Below are 16,749 nucleotides of genomic sequence, written 5' to 3'. Positions count from 1 at the left end.
AGTGAGCGCTCGTCATGTTTGATCATGCTCTGTTTCAAGTGAGCGACTGACTTGCTTAATTACGCTCTGTTTCAAGGAAAAACAACCCTTTTCTCACTCATGGGGAGGCTGCAAGGCAACAAGCTTGGGACATGCAGAATAACTAAGTGCATGCATTTTTTTAACGGAGGTAAAAGATTTGCCTTATGCATTAATTAAGTAGAAGTTGAGAGTTGCTTTTACAACCAAAAGCAAAAAAATCATTACAAAGCCATTACTCTCGCGGTAGGATCATGCTCAAGTGCTTAGCGCCAGCCGTAACACATAGCATTGCTTCATTCTTGATGTTGGAGAGGAGGACGGATGGCAGCGAGTACTTGTGCCTGAATACTCTAGCATTCCGCTCACTCCAAACTGTCCAGCAGACAAGCATTTATAATCTGTCAAAATTCAGTACTGCACAAGTGCATGCAGATACAAGTTGGTCTCAAAAATCATTACTGTACATGTATTCACGGTCTCAATTCATATATTCAATCTAGCAGACGCAAGATGGATAGGTGTCGAGGTTGCCGCCGTCGACGTCGACAGAACTATCTGTCACGGTGGCGCCGCCCATCGTGCTCGATGCAAGGGCATCGTGGGGGTGGATTAGAATACTTGGTGGACGCGATTTGTGAAGCTAAGGATTGCGGCTTGGTTTCGGGATTTTGACCAGGAGACGACCAGATTTTTTGACTGTGGGCCCTCTTTGCTAACATGGCTGACGTGGACATGGCACCGTACGCGAGCAGTACGAGCATACCTAACTTAGGACTGGTTGCACGAGTTCCAAGACCGTATTAACATCATATTCGCAAGTTTAGGGATTGTATTGGATCAGTTTCAGAGTTTAGAGACCGTGTTGGTCCTTGCCAGCAAGTTGAGGGACGATTGATGCATTTTACTCCTAGGCCGGCCAAGTAAATTTCCTTTGCTGGCTTTTTTTGGATTTCTTGTACTTTTTTTCCTCCTATGTTTCGGTTTTTTTCTCTTTTTTTAGTTTTCTTATTTCTGATTTTTATATTTTGCACTTTTTTATTTACAATGAACTTTGTGTATTGTACGGTGATTATGATCATTTTTTATAATCTATGGTGATTTTCAACAAATGTACTATGAACTTTGTTTAGTATACGACGAACATTTTACATATACACACTGAACTTTCTCTATGATATATAATGATCTTTATTTTGTATACATCGAACATATTTTTGATACACATTGAACTGTTTTAGACACACGATGAACTTTTTTATATGCATTGATTTTTTTATGATATGCGATGAACATGTTTTTAATGTATAATGAAGATTTTTTTTTTTGTATTTGTCAAACATTTTTTAAGATACATGTAGCTTAAATTTGAATTATACCGAAAAGAACTAGATATTAGTATCTCAAATTTGTTTCCTAACTATATGCCATTAACATTATTATGTAGTATGTTCCATGTAGAAAAAAATGAAGTATTGTAGATAAATATTTTTGAAAGCTAGTACACAAGGTACGTTCACTTGATGTTTCAAAATAAAACATATAAATTATTACATATGAAGATAGAACATGTAGATATTTTGGTGAAGACTAATGTGAAAGGGAGTTGTAGTGTAAACTTGAAGGGAAAGAAAAAAAATGTTTTATGGACGGCAAACTTGTGTTCGCTGAAGTACACACTTCTTAGCTTGCCTTGAATTAATCTTATGATGGTGAGGCTACTACAACAATGTTGGTTCTTTACGCTGAGAAATGTTCTCTATCCACTTTGTTGAGTTGTATGCAGTGGCATGTTCTTCTCCAACCAAAAAAGGCCGGGCATGTGATGATTCTTTTATTGTTAATTAGAAGTGTACACCACGATATGACAAGCTTCGATGATGCTCTGTGCAAGATTTCATTGAACCTTTTCTCCTCAAGATAGATAAGCATTACTTTATCTGGTGATGTGTAGGCACGTAATACTGACTAAATAAAGCCAAATTGGATATGTTCTTTCAAGCTACCACCATCCATGTGAAGTTAGCATGGAGTACATCGTTAGCTTACTTTGTGTGCACAACAGCACAGTATAAGGAATTGAGCCTGATTGCCTATATATACACATTAAACTGATGACATGACAGTTCAAGATCTCACAGTCACATCGGCGATCTAATCAGTCTCACAGGTACGTTAGGATGCACATGCTAGATCTACTCTATTATTATAATTTTCTGAAGGTGATTTTGTATGACAGTTTTGGTTATTTGTTTTGATCAAAGGAAGCGAGCGTAACAAGGATGAGTTCAGTGGAGAAGAAGCCGGAGGGAGTGAACACCGGTGCTGGTGACCGTCACAACCTGAAGACAGAGTGGCCAGAGTTGGTGGGGAAATCGGTGGAGGAGGCCAAGAAGGTGATTCTGCAGGACAAGCCAGAGGCGCAAATCATAGTTCTGCCGGTGGGGACAATTGTGACCATGGAATATCGGATCGACCGCGTCCGCCTCTTTGTCGATAAACTCGACAACATTGCCCAGGTCCCCAGGGTCGGCTAGCAAGCTTGAGAGCTAGCCTGCTGCTGGCGTGTATGTATTGCAGCTTCACCATCTCTTCTTGGCTATAGCAAGATTGAGATTTATAAATCATATACAATAAGAGTTGCTGCGGAAAACCAGAATGTGGAATTTGAAAAACACGTTTATGAAATATAACCGTCATAACCATAAAAGTAGGAGAATAACCTAGTAAAAGTAGAGCTGAAGCAAGGGCAAACAAGTAACCATGTTGCTATCTTTCTACCAGGCCCCACTCCTCCAAAGAAAAAACAACTACCCAAGAAGTTGGCCTCCAAAACCAGGCATATCCGTCAACCACGGGTAGGGTGTGGGCTCTTTGGTGACTATTCCAAGCAGAAAAATGAGAACTGTGCATACCACTATCACCGAAAACACCTTCGACTCAAGTATTTCGCTTGGAGAATTCCACATCACCGCCTCAGTGAGCCCACGAGAAAGTCTGACTTATCTTACCATCGGCGTGTCCCCTCAAATCTAGATGAGCAATATCCAACAAAGAAGACAAAACAAACTATTTTGATGATGCTTTCAAGGAGGGCAAGACACCCACAAGCACAGTCAATTGTGGCGTAAACACTTGTTGACTGATAGTTTCGCCCAAAGTGTTGCTTCTTCAGCCCAATGAATCCCGCGGAGGAGGCCTAACACCAACAGACCAACTTGTGTCATATCTGATATCAGAAACACCCGGCGAGTTGATTTGTGACAACGGTCTCAATTATAACACAATCTCATATCTAACAATTATCCATGTTAGGATACACTATTCCATGACAATCACGTCTAAATTCGGCACCACTCACTGGCTCCCATCTTTCGGTCCATGAAGCTTAGACAATATGCATCGTACTCTACCGCTTCATGATTATGGATCCAGTCCTTGTGTCAAATATGAGAGTATTCCGGGTACATCGTCGATCGTCTGAGGATCAAGCAATCATCCAAAACATGACATCGATATTTGTTAACGAGTTTTACCAACATGGCTATACCCAAGGGTGTGACTACAGACGCTCCTCCGACGACACTGTTACAATACCGCACACCGGACCCTTAGGTGCCGACACACACCACCAGCTGTCCAGACACTACACCTTATCATTTTCACATTGTACTACTTCAAGTCCAACTATAACCTACCTTGTACAAAATATTCGACACTACTCTAACAAGCTTCAGCTTGGCGAATATTCTCCATCACTTTTGATTCATCTATGCGTCGAACCTTCATGTACTTTGATCTTGAGTTACGCCATGAGTACCACTTCTACTCCCAAACTCCATGTGTCTCCAACTACAACTATAGTTTCTTCTTTTCTTCTTCATGATCAACACTCAAGCAAAATTTATTCCAGTTTGCGCTCCAAACTTTCAGAGTATCTATTGGACGCCTTCACACACCGCCCATAAAGTCATCGTATTCGACAACACATATGTATCGTCACAATATCCTTGCTCTCCTTGACCGCGTGTCTAAAATTTAAACGAATTTCATTGTCATCCTATGTCATTTCAAGTAAAACTCGCAGTTTTCTCACCCTTTTTCAGATAGCTTTTGGCATGTCCGACCGTTAGAGCACTTCACGTTTTCTGTACTTGTCATCCACACAATATCATGTGGACTGCAATATCTACTTTCAATTTCTACTCAACCTCATCCAAGTGGTATTCGTCGCTCAGGTATGCCCCACTCAGGCATGCACTACCATATCCACTGGGCCGTCTACGTCCCTGGGTGGAAGGGTATAGGGATTCCTGTGGCACACCCTTCACTCTGGATGCTATCTTCCACTTTGTGATGGCTTCCCCTGTGTTCTGTGTATTTGTTGACTTGTCTAGACCCTAGTGTAGATTCTGGTGTATTCGACTGCCCAAGTTGGCTTTCCCTCCTCGCTTGGGTTCATGATGGCAGTGGCGTTGCAACTAACAAAGTGTGCTTTTGGCTTGGGTGAAGCATTTGTTTTGAGTATCCGTGTTTGGCGAGGCCAGATCCTCGCCAAGATTTTGAGAGAGCTCCTCTTCTTACCGAAGATGTGGCGTCCTACAAGCTAGGACGAGAGCGTAGGGTCACTCTTCGGCAACAGAGAAGGAATGATCTTTGTCATCCAATCTTGGTGGAGTCGACTTGCCGGCGTTCTCCCTGGCATTTAATGATTCCTTTGACTGTCCGTTCTGCGTAGTATTTTAGCATCTTGAGAGCAGTGGGCCTTACACAGGCTAGCTGTGGTTACAATTACATTTCTTGTACTCCCTATGTGTTTCGTTGTAAGCTGCAATTCCAGCTCCATGTTTTGTTTTGGCCATTGTTCTTGTTTGGCCTTGTGTAATCCCCGGTGGGTTGATGACTTCGTTAATTCAAAGTCATGCTCTTCTTGAGCCATATTCTAGCAAAAAACATATGTTTCCCTCCCATTATTGTCCTTTCATTGTCAGAGTGAAACTGGAATGGCATTCATAGAAAGAAAGAGCAAAACGCAGATGTCGCATATCTGCACACCAAACACACATGATACCACTCATGTCCTTGGGGACCCAAAAATGCACTCAGAAGGATATGACTAGAGGGACACAGATTTGTGGGACACAGGTCTGTGGGCATTGAGTCCCTCACGCGCGCATTTATTTTTTGCTTTCAATTTTTAAAAAAGATATCTTTTAACGAAAAGACCAAAAGTAGGTTCTGTTTTATTATTCGTGTTTTCGTGATGAGGGCCTTCAAATAAGATCCACTCTGAATGCATTTTGACGAATTTTAAATATAATTAAATATTAAGCTTCAACTCTTAAAACTTAAAAGGATGACCGATAAAATCATTATTTTGTGTCTACGACTGACAAAACAAATATTTTGTAATTTTATTTATGAAACTTGGTAAGAGTGAGTGAAAAAATCGAAAACAAATTGTAAGTTTCAACAATTGAAACTTAAAATTTACCGTGGCCTCATGGCCGTCCAATTCGCGAGACAATCGAGCGGCTGGGCAGGGCTTGGCCAGTGTACGTGCCCTGCGAATTTTCGGTAGCTAGGTAGTAGTAGGATAATATTATAGTAAGTCCATGATTTTTCTGGAGACTACACTATAATAAATCCATTGTTTTCTTGGAGAGATAATATTATTACCATCATATTAGTATTTTGATTTTAGGATACCAGAAAACATTATCCTACATCGATACGTGGAAGTAAGCAGTCAAGACATCATTGTCAGCCTCATCTTGGTTTTCAGCCGGAGGTGTCCGTCGTAAATTCTGAATAACATCAGAATATAGCTTCTCTTCATCAACCCCAGAATTGTAGGTATCAGGCTCCACTTCAAGGGGGGCCCTACTGCCGGTGCCCACGCTTGTCGAGCCATTACGTCGTCGTGCACTAACTGAACTATTCTGTCTAGAGCATCCATAACGACGACTTGGTTCTGCCCGAGAAGGTGCACGCGCCATCCTAGGTGCAAATGGCTGCCCAAGCACATCAATTTGCAGCCCCACATGAAAATTCTCTTTCTCATTATACCTAGCAAACATGGCAGCCAGCTCTTCGTCATTACTAATTGTCACCCATTTATTTTCCCCATTGTAGTATTTGTATTCCACTTCATCTAGCAAATCCCAAGGATATTGGTTGCAAATTACCTCTCAAAATTGTCTGAAACTCCAATTACAATCCATTGGCAACCGATAACCGAAACCTCCTTGGAATTTCTTCTTATTCTTTGCATTCAGCATGTACTGGTCCCTTCTAATGTGCACCAAGAAAGCAAAGCGCAACTCCATCCTAACCGACAAAAAACACAGACACAATCAGCACACCAATAGCTAAACTAACTGGGCAAAACAATTCGAAATGACTGTAGAAATGCACGACTAAGCTCAATCTAAATAGGAGGTGTGACTTACCCCTCGGGAACCCGGTGCCTACCCCTCCAAATACTTCGGGGTTGCCGCCGCTCGACATTTCGCCCTGAGGTTCACCCTCGTACTTCCTCTGTGTGCACTAGCCCCCCACCTATCAACTCTCTGGGCAGGCGCACAGGAAGGTGGCGGGCGGAGCAGGACGGCTGTGGCCGCGGCCGCGGCAGCGCAGCTGGTGGCGATGCAGGTGGCGGCGGCGGCGCTGGACGGCTGGGCGACGGACGGGACAGAGTGGCGTCGTCGAGTGGCCCGGTTAGAAACCTAGGATTGATTTGGGAACGTTGTTGCGCGGTCCCACATGTAAGCTCGGGACCCACGTTCACGCGGTCTCACGTGTAATCTTCGGACACACTACCTCTAACGCCAATAGACGGAATGGACTCAAAACTGTCCGTTTGGCCTCGTCATAGTAGTTAAGCACAGTCTATGGAAAAAACTGAGCACGATTCACATCTAAGGTCAAAACTTAACACATGGACACCACCGAGGACAAAAGGATAATTAGACAATAATATTATACTAAAGTCCATGATTTTCTGGGGACTACACTATAATAAGTCCATAGTTTTCTGGAGAGATAATATGATTATCGTCAATATTGATATTTTGATGTTAGAATACCTAAAGACATCATCCTGCAAATCACGTAAGTAAGCAGTCAAGACCATATTAGTAGTTGTTCGGCGTGAGCTTCACCGGGATGAGGTGCGTGAAGTAGAATGGCGTTGCGGCTGCAGCATGATCCCCGAGGGCAGACGACATTGGCGGCGGAGCAGCCCCTAGGGGCATTGCACCAACATGAACGAGCGAGGAAACCTCCGTCTCCAACGACAATGGATGAGCTCCGTAGCCCATGGACATCGGCTGCGATGGATGAGACTGTCAGCGTTACCAGTGCTGGGGTTGAGTGATCATGAGGTAGACGAGGGGTAGACAAGGGGTTTCGGCGCTACGAACAACCTGTAGCTTTTTCTCGTTTTACTTCTCCACTATTTATTCGATACAAGAGATGATGATGGCCCGGCGGCTACTCCTACTCCGGCGCCACGATCTCGAAGACTCGCGCCATCCCACGAGCTGGCGTCGTGGCTTAACCACCCTAGCTACTATGGCGCACGCGACCTGGTGACCACGCCTGCCTCCTATTATCTCGGCGCGCACACACGAAGGTTTTGTGGGCTCGAGCATCTACTACTTATTTGCTGAAAACAAGGAAGACTCGATCTATCCTAACTAACAGAGGAAGCAACTGGAATAGCTAACAAATCTCCCCTCTAATCTTGCTGCTGCCGGATTATTTCTGTCATGGCGATCCTCCCCCTAAGCTCCAGGAACTGAATTCGCCCAAGTGCCTTTGTAAGAGGGTCGGTGAGCTGATCGTTGGTGCGGATGTAGTTGATGTCGATACTCCCCTCTTCCACACATTGGCGAATGAAATGATACCGTAGCTCAATGTGCTTACTTCGATCGTGGAAGACAGTGTCGTGGGTATAAGCCTGACAGTAGATGTGTAGGGTACGAATGAGATGGGCAGAGTCCTAGCTACGGCGAGGTTGTATGAGTTCAGGCCCCTCTACGGTGGAGGTAATAGCCCTAAGTCTCAGTGCTCCTGGAGCTTGTTACCGAGTGTAATATGGAGTACAATGTTTTTCTAACCCTTTTACCAGTGGGGGAGGGCGGCTTATATAGAGTGCGCTGCCCTCCACAACGGTTCTGATTCCAGGGTGGAGTAGTGCCGATTGAATGCATGCGTTACAGGTAACGTATGCTATAAATGCTAGTTAATGCACCCGGAAACGTACGGCAGTTTCCCTCCAGGGAGGTTATGACGCACCGAGTGTATCCAGTCGGTAGGTCCGGTGTCCTCCGAATCTTAGCGATGATCAAATCTCGGGCAAGTAACGTACCGAAGGGCAAAGGGAATGACATATGAGATTATATGAATCCTTGACACTGAGGTTCAACCGATAAGATCTTCGGAGAATATGTAGGATCCAATATGGGCATCCAGGTCCCGCTATTGGATATTGACCGAGGAGTGCCTCGGGGCATGTCTACATAGTTCTCGAACCCGCAGGGTGTGCACACTTAAGTTTCGATGATGTTTTAGTATAGTTGAGTTATATGTGTGGTTACCGAATGTTGTTCAGAGTCCCAGATGAGATCATGGATGTCAAGAGGGTTTCCGGAATGGTCCGGAAACGAAGACTGATATATAGGATGGCTTCATTTGGTTACCGGAAGGTTTTCGGGCATTACCGGGATTTTACCGGGGGTGACGAATGGGTTCCGGAAGTTCACCGGGAGGGGAGCAACCCACCCGGGGGAAGCCCAATGACCTTAGGGGTGGTGCACCAGCCCTTAGTGGGCTGGTGGGACAGCCCAAGAGGGCCTTGGCGCCATAAGAAGAAAACCAAAGAAAGAAAAAAAGGGGAGGTGGGAAGGAAGAGAAGGACTCCACTTTCCAATCCTAATTGGAGTAGGATTCCTCCTCCTCCTCCTAGCCGGTGCACCCTTGAGAGCTTGGCCCTCAGGGAAAGACTCCTCCCCCTCCCTCCTATATATAGTGGTGATTTAGGGCTGATTTGAGACAACTTTTGCCACGTGCAACTCAGATCTAGACACCATAGTTTTACCTCTAGATCGTATTTCTGCGGAGCTTGGGCGGAACCCTGCAGGAATAGATCCTCACCACCACCGGTGCGCCGTCACGCTGCCGGAGAACTCATCTACTTCTCTGTCTTGCTTGCTGGATCAAGAAGGCCGATATCATCGTCGAGCTGTACGTGTGCTGAACGCGGAGGTGCCGTTCGTTCGGCACTAGATCGGAATAGATCGTGGGACGGTTCGTGGGGCTAATTAAGGGACGTGAAGATGTTTCACTACATCAACCGCGTGTCTTAACGCTTCCTGCTGTGCGATCTACAAGGGTACGTAGATCCAAATCTCCTCTCGTAGATGGACATCACCATGATAGGTCTTTGTGTGCGTAGGTAAATTTTTGTTTCCCATGCAACGTTCCCCAACGTCTCGTACTTCTCAGCGCGGTACAGGATGCAGTCATTAATGCATGCATGTATCTTCTGCACATCTAATCCCAGATGGCAGATAGCCTTCTTTGAATCCTACGTAGTCTCGGGAAATTCGTTATCCTTTGGAAGCTTCGGCTTCAATATTTTCAGTAACTTCTCAAATCCCTTGTCAGATAAACCAGTTTCTGCCTTCCATTTCAACAGTTCCAGTGTGGTACCGAGATTTGTGCTGCCATCTTCTACTACAAGAAATATGATCATACATGACGTTCTTTAAGATGCCGTTGATGAATTCGTCATAAATCTATGACTATTTCATCGAAGATTGTCGTAAGCCGTTTGAGGGGATCAAATCTACATACAAATTACGATGATGTGAGTCAAAAACGTCGTAACCGCATAAGATGAGATCGTCATAACTTTTACGACGATTATAAAAATGTCGTAACATGTTCTAACTATGTTGACATGTCACTCGTGGGTCTATTCTATCCCACCTCATCCATGTATTGAACTGTTTTTTTATATCAATTTTTTGTTGGGCTATTTTTTCATCTTACTTTTATATTGGGCAGGTATTTTATCCTCCATGCTAGCTAATGGGCTGGTTTGTGGTGTGTCAAAAAGGCCCACATTATCAGTTTTGTCTATGTGTCATGTCCATGTGTTATTTTTTTGCCTAGTTTATGAAGCATATTACAAGTTTATTATTTTACGTGGTAACTTTATCACATATAATGACACAATGCGAAGGTTTTCCAATTTTTTGATTTTGTTTGAATTTTCAAATCACTGATTTTCCGAACCAATTAGAACCCTTCCCATGGATCGATGACATGGCGCCCATCCATCCATACATCCATCTCTCCATCCCACATCCATCCATCCATCTATCTACAGAAAACAAAGTGAAAAAGAGATAACCCTATCCCAGCCCAAACCCTAGCTCAGATCCCCCCATCCCACCCTTCCTCCCTCGTCCCCATCTCCTGTCCGCCGCCGCCACCTACTCCCCGTACCCGACCCCCTCCCGGTCCCCACCTCCTCCCCGTCCCCACCTCCTCCCCAATCCTCGAGCCCCTCATCTCCGGCGGCGGCAACCATGGTGAAGGGACGCATGGGGCAGCGCGTCAGGCTCTACGCCCGGGGCACCATCCTCGGCTTCAAGAGGTGAGCCGCCCTAATTCGACAGCCGCAACCCACAGGAGGAGCGCGCCATGATCTATTGATACGTCCATTTTGCATCATGCTTTCATGTTGATATTTATCGCTTTTTGGGCTGTTATTTCACTTCACGGTACAATAATTATGTCGTTTCTCTCTTATTTTGTACGGTTTACATGAAGAGGGAGAATGCCGGTAGCTGGAATTCTGGTCTGAAAAGGGAGCAAGTTTGAGATACCTATTCTGCGCAACTCCAAAAGCCGTGAAAATCAATGGAGAATTATTTTGGATTTTATGAAAAATACTGGGCGGAAGAAGTACCAAAGGGGCACCACCAGGAGGCCACAAGCCTGCCAGGCCCGGCCTACACCCCCTGGCTGGGCCTGGGGGGCTTCTGGGCCCCCTATTGCCCCTCCGGCGCTCATATTTTGCTTTGAAGGGTTTTGTTCCAAAAAAATTCAGGAGGAGGCTTTTCATAGGATTCCCCGCCGCCACGAGGCGGAACTTGAGCAGAACCAATCTAGAGCTCCGGCAGGACGATCCTGCCGGAGAAACTTCCCTCCAGGAGGGGGAAATCATTGTCATCGTCATCACCAACACTCCTCTCATCGGACGGGACTCGTCACCATCAACATCTTCATCAGCACCATCTCATCTCCAAACCCTAGTTCATCACTTGTAACCAATCTCCGTCTCACGACTCCGATTAGTACTTGTAAGGTCGCTAGTAGTGTTAATTACTCCTTATAGTTGATGCATGTTGGATTACTTGGTGGAAGAGTTTATGTTCAGATCTTTGATGCTACTCATTACCTTTCTGGTCATGAATATGATTATGCTTTGTGAGTAGTTACTTTTGTTCCTGTGGACATGGGATAAGTCATGCTAATAGTAGTCATGTGAATTTGGTATTCGTTCGATATTTTGATGTGTTGTATGTTGTTTTTCCTGTAGTGGTGTTATGTGAACGTCGACTACATAAAACTTCACCATTATTTGGGCCTAGAGGAAGGCATTGGAAAGTAGTAAGTAGATGATGGGTTGCTAGAGTGACAGAAGCTTAAACCCTTGTTTATGCGTTGCTTCGTAAAGGGCTGATTTGGATCCACTAGTTTAATGCTATGGTTAGACTTTGTCTTAATTCTTCTTTCGTAGTTGCGGATGCTTGCGAGATGGGTTAATCATAAGTGGGATGCTTGTCCAAGAAAGGGCAGTACCCAAGCACCGGTCCACCTACATATCAAACTATCAAAGTAACGAACGGGGATCATATGAACATGATGAAAACTAGCATGACAGAAATTCTCGTGTGTCCTCGGGAGCGTTTTTCCAACTATAAGACTTTGTCTAGGCTTGTCCCTTGCTACAAAAGGGATTGGGCCACTTTGCTGCACCATTGTTACTTTTGTTACTTTCTACTTGCTACGAATCATCTCACCACACAACTACTTGTTACCGATAATTTCAGTGCTTGGAGATATTACCTTGTTGAAAACCAGTTGTCAGATCCTTCCGCTCCTCGTTGGGTTCGACACTATTACTTATCGAAAGGACTACAATAGATCCCCTATACATGTGTGTCATCAAGACTCTTTTCTGGCGCCGTTGCCGGGGAGTGAAGCGCCTCTGATAAGTGGAACTTGGTAAGGAAACATTCATATAGTGTGCTGAAATTTATTGTCACTTGTCACTATGGAAACTAATCCTTTGAGGGGCTTGTTCGGGGTATCTTCACCTCGAACGGAAGCACAAATAGTTGCTCCTCAACCTGCTGTACCTACTGAAAATATTTGCTTTGAATTTCCTTCAGGTATGCTTGAGAAACTCATGGCTAATCCTTTTACAGGAGATGGAACATCACATCCAAACTTGCATCTAATCTATGTAGATGATGTTTGTGGTCTATTTAATCTTGCAGGTTTGCCCGAGGATGAGGTCAAGAAGAAGGTCTTTCCTTTATCTTTGAAGGATAAGGCGATGACATGGTATAGGCTATGTGATGATACTGGATCATGGAACTACAATCGGTTGAAATTGGAATTTCATCAAAAGTTTTATCCTATGCATTTAGTACATCGTGATCGGAATTATATTTATAATTTTTGGCCTCATGATAGAGAAAGCATCGCTCAAGCTTGGGGGAGGCTTAAATCAATGTTATATTCATGCCCCAAACATGAGCTCTCGAGAGAAATTATCATTCAGAACTTCTATGCTCGGCTTTCTCATGATGATCGCACCATGCTTGATAGTTCTTGTACCGGTTCTTTTATGAAGAGAGATATTGACTTCAAATGGAATTTATTGGAGAGCATTACACGCAACTCTAAAGATTGGGAGCTTGAAGAAGGTAAGGAGTCAGGTATGAATTTCCAGTTTGATTGCGTTAAATCCTTTGTTGAAACAAATACTTTTTGTGACTTTAGCGCTAAGTATGGACTTGACTCTGAGATAGTAGCTTCATTGTGTGAATCATTTGCTTCTCATATTGATCTCCCCAAAGAGAAGTGGTTTAAATATCATCCTCCTTTAGAAGTCAATGTACTTAAACCCAATCCAGTTGAAGAGAGAGTCATTGTCTATAATGATCATGTTGTTCCCAGTGCTTACATTGAGAAACCACCTTTCCCTGTTAGGATAAAGGATCATTCTAAAGCTTCAACTGTGATACGTAGAGGCTACATTAGAACACCTACACCCCTGAGCAAATTAGAGTTTAACCTAGCATTGCTATTATCAAGGATCTTCTGTCCGACGATGTTGAGGGACATAATATTCACTTCTGTGAAGATGCTGCTAGAATTGCGAAACCTCACGCTAGAGACAAACATAGGCCTATTGTTGGCACGCCTGTTGTTTCTGTTAAGATAGGAGATCATTGTTGTCATAGTTTATGTGACGTGGGTGCTAGTGTTAGTGCAATACCTCAATACTTATATGATGAAATGAACGATGAGATTGCACCTATTGAGATAGAAGCTATTGATGTCACTATTCAGCTTGCCAATGGAGATACTATCTGCCCTGTCGGAATTGTTAGGGATGTTGAAGTCTTGTGTGGTAAAACGAAGTATACTGCTGATTTCCTCGTTCTTTCTACCACTCAGGATAGCTTTTGTCCCATCATATTTGGCAGACCTTTTCTTAATACCGTCAATGCTCATATTGACTATGAGAAGCAAACTGTCAATGTTGGCTTTGAAGGTGTGTCACACGAGTTCAATTTCTCCAAGTTTGGTAGACAACCTCATGAAAAGGAGTTGCCTAGTAAGGATGAAACTATTGCTAGCTTCTATTGTCGTGCCTCTTACTGATCCCTTAGAGCAATACTTATTTGAGCATGAAAATGATATGCATATGGATGTAAGGGATGAGATAGATAGAGTTGTCTTAGAACAATATCCTATCCTTAAGAATAATCTGCATGTTGAATTGCTTGGGGATCCACCCCCACCAAAGGGTGATCCTGTGTTCGAGCTAAAACAGTTGCCTGATACTCTTAAGTATGCTTATCTTGATGAAAAGAGATATATCCTGTCATAATTAGTGCTAGCCTCTCACAGCATGAAGAAAAGAAATTACTAAAAACTCCGAGGAAGCACCGTGCTCTATTGGATATACTCTTGATGATCCTAAGGGCATTAGTCACACTCTATGCCACCACAAGATTAAAACTGATCCTGATTCCAAACCAGTTGCTGATCATCAAAGGATATTAAATTCTAAGATGAAAGAGGTAGTAAGAAAAGAAATACTAAAGCTCCTGGAGGCAGGTATTGTCTATCCTGTTGCTCATAGTGATTGGGTGAGTCCGGTGCATTGCGTCCCTAAGAAGGGAGGCATTACCGTTGTCCCTAATGATAAGGATGAATTGATCCCACAGAGGACTATTACTGGCTATAGGATGGTGATCGATTTTAGAAAATTGAATAAAGCCACTAGGAAAGATCATTACCCTTTGCCTTTTATCGACCAAATGCTAGAAAGACTGTCTAAACACACACACTTCTGCTTTCTAGACGATTATTCTGGTTTCTCCCAAATACCAGTTGCACAATCTAATCAGGAGAAAACCACTTTCACCTGCCCTTTCGGTACCTTTGCTTATAGACGTATGCCTTTTCTCTTATGTAATGCAACTGCCACCTTTCAAAGATGTATGATGGCTATATTCTCTGACTTTTGTGAAAATATTGTTGAGGTTTTCATGGATGACTTCTCCGTTTACGGGTCTTCTTTTGATGATTGCCCCAACAACCTTGATCGAGTCTTGTAGAGATGTAAAGACACCAATCTTGTCTTGAATTGGGGGAAGTGCCACTTTATGGTTAATGAAGGCATCGTCTTAGGACATAAGTTTTTGAAAGAGGTATTGAAGTCGATAAGGCTAAGGTTGATGCAATCGAGAAAATGCCATACCCCACAGATATCAAAGGTATAAGAAGTTTCCTTGGTCATGCTGGTTTCTATAGAAGGTTCATTAAAGACTTATCTAAGATTTCTAGGCCTCTTACCAATCTCTTTCAAAAGGATATTCCTTTTGCTTTTGACGATGATTGTGAGGAAGCCTTTGAAATACTTAAGAAGGCCTTGATAACTGCACCTATTGTTCAACCACCTGATTGGAACTTACCTTTTGAAATCATGTGTGATGCTAGCGATTATGTTGTTGGTGTTGTCCTAGGGCAAAGAGTTGATAAGAAGTTGAATGTTATTCACTATGCTAGTAAAACTCTAGATAGTGCCCAAATAAACTATGCTACTACGGAAAAGGAATTTTTAGCAGTCGTGTTTGCATGTGAAAAGTTCAGATCTTACATAGTTGATTCCAAAGTCACTACTCACACTGATCACGCTGCTATTAAGTACCTCATGGAGAAGAAAGACGCTAAACCTAGACTTATCAGATGGGTTCTCTTGCTACAAGAATTTGATTTGCACGTTGTCGACGGGAAGGGTGCTGATAACCCCGTAGCAGATAACTTGTCTAGGTTGGAGAACATTCTTGATGACCCACAACCTATTGATGATAGCTTTCCCGATGAGCAATTGAACGTCATCAATGCTTCACGTAGAGCACCGTGGTATGCTGATTATGGAAACTATATTGTTGCCAAATATATACCACCTAGTTTCACATACCAGCAAAAGAAGAAATTCTTCTTTGACTTGAGACATTACTTTTGGGATGATCCTCACCTTTAGAAGGAAGGAGTAGATGGTGTTATTAGACGTTGTGTAACTGAACATGAACAGGGGCAGATCCTACATAAGTGTCACTCCAAGGCCTACGGAGGACACCATGCGGGAGATAGGACTGCACACAAGGTATTGCAATCAGGTTTCTATTGGCCCACTCTCTTCAAGGATGCCCGTAAGTTTGTCTTGTCTTGTGACGAATGTCAAAAAATAGGTAATATCAGTAAACATCAGGAAATGCCTATGAACTATTCACTTGTCATTGAACCATTTGATGTTTGGGGCTTTGATTATATGAGACCTTTTCCAAAATCCAATGGGTACACTCGTATCCTAATTGTTGTTGATTACGTCACTAAGTGGGTAGAAGCTATCCCCACTAGTAGTGCTGATCACAACACCTCTATCAGGATGCTTAAGGAAGTTATTTTCCCTAGATTTGGAGTCCCTAGATATCTAATGACCGATGGTGGTTCACATTTCATTCATGGTGCTTTCCGTAAAACGCTTGCTAAGTACGATGTCAACCATAGAATTGTGTCTCCCTATCACCCTCAGTCCATTGGTCAAGTAGAGCTAAGCAATATAGAGATTAAACTGATTCTGCAAAACACTGTCAACAGGTCTAGAAAGAATTGGTGTAAGAAGCTCGATGATGCACTGTGGCCTTATAGAACTACCTATAAGAATCCCATGGGCATGTCTCCGTACAAAATGGTGTACGGCGAAGCATATCATCTACCTCTTGAGGTAGAGCATAAAGCTTATTGGGCAATCAAAGAGCTCAACTTTGGTTTCAAACTTGCTAGTGAGAAGAGGTTATTTGACATTAGCTCGCTTGATGAATGGAGAACTCAGGCATATGAAAA

At 43.3% G+C, this 16,749-nt stretch overlaps 1 long non-coding RNA gene across 1 annotated transcript; it reads left to right on the top strand.

Moving 5' to 3' along the window:
- The first annotated feature begins 2,001 nt into the window (after window positions 1-2,001).
- LOC123405835 lies at window positions 2,002-2,671 on the top strand. The gene is made up of 2 exons (XR_006611983.1): window positions 2,002-2,188; window positions 2,283-2,671. It is a non-coding gene; the product is annotated as an uncharacterized LOC123405835 (long non-coding RNA).
- The last annotated feature ends 14,078 nt before the right edge of the window (window positions 2,672-16,749 follow it).

The sequence above is a fragment of the Hordeum vulgare genome, chromosome 1H (assembly GCF_904849725.1).
Source record: "Hordeum vulgare subsp. vulgare chromosome 1H, MorexV3_pseudomolecules_assembly, whole genome shotgun sequence".
Classification (NCBI taxonomy): Eukaryota; Viridiplantae; Streptophyta; class Magnoliopsida; order Poales; family Poaceae; genus Hordeum; species Hordeum vulgare.
The sequence above is the reverse complement of the archived record's forward strand: the minus strand, read 5'-3'. Positions and strand labels throughout refer to the sequence as shown.